This window comes from Oncorhynchus masou, chromosome 29, assembly GCF_036934945.1.
Source record: "Oncorhynchus masou masou isolate Uvic2021 chromosome 29, UVic_Omas_1.1, whole genome shotgun sequence".
In the NCBI taxonomy this organism is placed as follows: Eukaryota; Metazoa; Chordata; class Actinopteri; order Salmoniformes; family Salmonidae; genus Oncorhynchus; species Oncorhynchus masou.
The window spans coordinates 4,771,628-4,777,196 of record NC_088240.1 but is presented as its reverse complement, the minus strand read 5'-3'; positions in this window follow the sequence as shown (position 1 = coordinate 4,777,196).

The following is a 5,569-nucleotide window of genomic DNA, read 5'->3' as shown; positions in this document are numbered from 1 at the left end:
AGAGAGTCACGCTGTTACCCTCACAACTACAGTAGTAACTTCCCTCCTACCCCACCACGCCCTCCTACCCCACCACTCCCCCTCCTACCCCACCACACCCTCCTACCCACCACACCCTCCTACCCCACCACACCCTCCTACCCCACCACACCCTCCTACTCCACCACACCCTCCTACCCCACCACACCCTCCTACCCCACCACACCCTCCTACCCACCACACCCTCCTACCCCACCACACCCTCCTACCCCCACCACCCTCCTACCCCACCACACCCTCCTACCCCACCACACCCTCCTACCCCACCACACCATCCTATCCCACCACACCCTCCTACCCCACCCACCACAACCCTCCTACCCTACCACAACCCCACCCCACCACACCCCACCCTCCCACCCACCACACCCCCTGTAGCAGCTAACAGGTAGTAATTACAGTGTGGATATACAGAGAGTCACGCTGTTACCCTCACAACTACAGTAGTAACTTCCCTCCTACCCCACCACCCCTCCTACCCCACCACACCCTCCTACCCCACCACACCCTCCTACCCCCACCACCCTCCTCCCACCCCACCACACCCTCCTACCCCACCACACCCTCCTACCCCACCACACCCCTCCTACCCCACCACACCCTCCACCCCACCACACCCTCCTACCCCACCACACCATCCTACCCCATCACACCCTCCTACCCACCACACCCTCCTACCCCCCACACCCTCCACCCCACCACCCTCCTACCCCACCACACCCCACCACCTCTCCTACCCCACCACACCCTCCCACCCCACCACACCCTCCTACCCCACCACACCCCACCACACCCTCCCACCCCACCACACCTCCTACCCCCACACCTCTCCTACCCACCACCCTCCTACCCCACCACACCCTCCTACCCCACCACAACCTCCTACCCCACCACACCCTCCCCACACCCTCCACCACACAACCTCCTACCCCACCCCCTCCTACCCCCCCACCCTCCCACACACCCCCTGTAGCAGCTAACATGTAGTAATTACAGTGTGGATATACAGAGAGTCACGCTGTTACCCTCACAACTACAGTAGTAACTTCCCTCCTACCCCACCACGCCCTCCTACCCAACCACACCCTCCTACCCACCACACCCTCCACACCCCCCACCCCACCACACCCTCCTACCCCACCACACCCTCCTACCCACCACACCCTCCTACCCCACCCCCCTCCCACCCCACCACACCCTCTTACCCCACCACACCCTCCTACCCCACCACACCCTCCTCACCCCACCACACCCTCCTACCCCACCACACCCTCCTACCCCATCACACCCTCCTACCCACCACACCCTCCTACCCCACCACACCCTCCTACCCCACCACACCCTCCTACCCCACCACACCCTCCTACCCACCACACCCTCCCACCCCACCACACCCTCCAACCCCACCACACCCACCACCACCCTCCCACCCCACCACACCCTCCTACCCTCCCACCCCACCACACCCTCCTACCCCTCCACCCCCCACCAACCCCCACCCCACCACACCCTCCTACCCCACCACACCCTCCTACCCACCACACCCTCCTACCCCACCACACCCTCCTACCACACCACACCCTCCTACCCCACCACACTCTCCTACCACACCACACCCTTCCACCACACCCTCCTACCCCACCACAACCTCCTACCCCACCACACCCTCCTACCCCACCACACCCTCCCACCCCACCACACCCCCCTGTAGCAGCTAACATGTAGTAATTACAGTGTGGATATACAGAGTCACGCTGTTACCCTCACAACTACAGTAGTAACTTCCCTCCTACCCCACCACGCCCTCCTACCCCACCACACCCTCCTACCCACCACACCCTCCTACCCCACCACACCCTCCTACCCCACCACACCCTCCTACCCCACCACACCCTCCTACCCACCACACCCTCCTACCCCACCACACCCTCCCACCCCACCACACCCTCTTACCCCACCACACCCTCCTACCCACCACGCCCTCCTACCCCACCACACCCTCCTACCCCACCACACCCTCCTACCCCACCACACCCTCCTACCCCACCACACCCTCCTACCCCACCACAACCTCCTACCCCACCCCACCACACCCTCCTACCCCACCACACCCTCCCACCACACCCTCCTACCCCACCACACCCTCCTACCCCACCACACCCTCCAACCCCACCACACCCTCCTACCACACCACACCCTCCCACCACACCCTCCTACCCCACCACAACCTCCTACCCCACCACACCCTCCTACCCCACCACACCCTCCCACCCCACCACACCCTCCCACCACACCCTCCTACCCCACCACACCCTTCTACCACACCACACCCTCCCACCCCACCACACCCTCCTACCCCACCACACCCTCCTACCCCACCACACCCTCCTACCCCACCACACCCTCCTACCACACCACACCCTCCCACCACACCCTCCTACCCCACCACAACCTCCTACCCCACCACACCCTCCTACCCCACCACACCCTCCCACCCCACCACACCCTCCTACCCCACCACACCCTTCTACCACACCACACCCTCCCACCCCACCACACCCTCCTACCCCACCACACCCTCCTACCACACCACACCCTCCTAACACACCACACCCTCCTACCCCACCACACCCTTCTACCACACCACACCCTCCTACCCCACCACACCCTCCTACCACACCACACCCTCCCACCACACCCTCCTACACCACCACAACCTCCTACCCCACCCACCCCCCTACCCCACCACACCCTCCCACCCCACCACACCCCCCTTTAGCAGCTAACATGTAGTAATTACAGTGTGGATATACAGAGAGAGTCACGCTGTTACCCTCACAACTACAGTAGTAACTTCCCTCCTACCCCACCACGCCCTCCTACCCCACCACACCCTCCTACCCCACCACACCCTCCTACCCCACCACACCCTCCCACCCCACCACACCCTCCTACCCCACCACACCCTCCTTTGGTCAGGTGCTCCATTACGATACCATTTAAATCATGTCTTTCCACCAGAGGTCAATTCATAATGATGACACATAGAAAGGATATCGATGATGATGATCCCAATCTGTCTACTCCCCTCCATGTGCCCTCTGACCCCCTCACAACCTCCTTGTGACCTCACAGCGACACCCTGGGTTTGGGGGAAGCCCTCTACATGACCTCATTAATTACAGGTCCCTATTTTTTCTTTCTCTGAGTGGCGCTCCATTGTTTTCCTCTCCTCCTCTCATCCTTCCCTCCACACTAACATGCCACCCTCTTTCGGTCCCCTCTCTCTCTCTCTCTCTGTCTCTCTCTCTCTCTCTCTCTCTCTCTCTCTCTCTCTCTCTTCTCGCTCTCTCCCTCAATCTCAGAAACGGCAAGACTTTGATTGTCTTGTTGTTCGACAAATTAGATTCTTTGAAAGTAAAACTTTCATTGGTTCCCTATCGCTCCAACGTTTTTCTCACTTTCCGTCACCTTCCTGCTCTCTGAGTTTACCCTCTTGCTCTCTGGGTTCACCTTCCTGCTCTCTGGGTTTACCCTCTTGCTCTCTGGGTTCACCTTCCTGCTCTCTGGGTTCACCCTCTTGCTCTCTGGGTTCACCTTCCTGCTCTCTGGGTTTACCCTCTTGCTCTCTGGGTTCACCTTCCTGCTCTCTGGGTTTACCCTATTGCTCTCTGGGTTCACCTTCCTGCTCTCTGGGTTCACCTTCTTGCTCTCTGGGTTCACCTTCCTGCTCTTTGGGTTCACCCTCTTGCTCTCTCGTACACCCTCTTGCCCTCTTCGTCACCTTCGTCACCTCTTCTACTTCCTGTTTAAGGCCCAGTCTCCTCCTTCCTCATTCCTTCTTCTTCTGGTCACATATATTGGCACCCTTTTGCACGATTCACTTCATCTTATAAAATAAGATAAAATTAAACATTTAAAAAACGTTTAGTTTTCAACTGCACAGTATCAAGATAAAAAAAATTTGGTAGAAACATAGAGACAATTGGTAGAAATTTGGTTGGAGGCAGATAATTGTGGTTTACTGTTTAATTTATCTCACCTGTGGTAAGTTGCATGTCCCTACAGCAGAAACATAACCATTCCTTCTATCTCTGAGTCTCAAAACTTGTTGTCATCACTCGCTGGTCAAGTTGCAAACTCAGCACCACCAAATTCAAAAATGTATTTTCCGAAAATGAATCTGATTTTAAACCTAGCCCTAACCTTATCCCACACTGCTAAAGTTATGCAGGATTCCAAATCGAACCCTAAGATCTGAAGGAATTGGAGAGTAATATACTGAAACACAACTTTCAAAAACATAAGAACGCAAGAAACTCAACGTCTAGATAACGTGAGACGGCGAAATGTCTGCCGTGTGTGTGTGTGTGTGTGTGTGTGTGTGTGTGTGTGTGTGTGTGTGTGTGTGTAGTGTTTGATGTATAGATGAATGTGTCATAGTGTAGCTCCATTCACCTCTCCTCACAACACAACACAACAGCATTGTACTGAACCTAATCTGGTGCCCATGCTGGGAAGGGCCAAGGAGATCACACAACTGTGTGTGTGTGTGTGTGTGTGTGTGTGTGTGTGTGTGTGTGTGTGTGTGTGTGTGTGTGTGTGTGTGTGTGTGTGTGTGTGTGTGTGTGTGTGTGTGTGTGTGAATGTCAGAGAGCTGCAGAGAGGTAAAGATGGACTCGGTATACATATATTTGAGCTCTTCTTTGTTTGATCTATCTGTGCTTGTATGCACATATACATGTCCTATATTGACGTTATTCAGATACGTGAGCTTAGCCATCTCAGCCAGGTCACACATGATACAAGTCAGTATTCAACGTACATCCATGGCTGAGGACGTTGGGAGATGACGTGGAAATCAGCCACTAGGGGGCAACAGTGAGCGCTGTTATCTTCAAGTAGGTACACTGTCTTTCTCTCAGCACATATCAAAGCTGCAGGCTAAAGTTTAGTCTAGACGTGGTTTCCTCAATCGTAATCGCTCCTCTTTCACCTCAGCTGCCAAACGAACCCTGATTCAGATGACCATCCTAGCCGTGCTAGATTACGGAGACATCATTTATAGATCGGCAGGTCAGGGTGCTCTCGAGTGGCTAGATGTTCTTCACCATTCGGCCATCAGATTTGCCACCAATGCTCCTTATAGGACACATCACTGCACTCTATACTCCTCTGTAAACTGGTCATCTCTGTATACCCATCGCAAGACCCATTGGTAGTTGAATATTTATAAAACCCTCTTAGGCCTCACTCCCCCTAGTCTGAGATATCTACTGCAGCCCTCGTCCTCCACATACAACACCCATTCTGCCAGTCACATTCTGTTAAAGGTCCCCAAAGTAAACACATCCCTGGGTCGCTCCTCTTTTCAGTTCTCTGCAGCTAGCGACTGGAACGAGCTGCAACAAACACTCAAACTGGTCCGTTTTATCTCCATCTCTTTATTCAAAGACTCAATCATGGACACTCTTACAGACAGTTGTGACTTCTTTGCATGATGTATTGTTGTCTCTACCTTCTTGCCCTT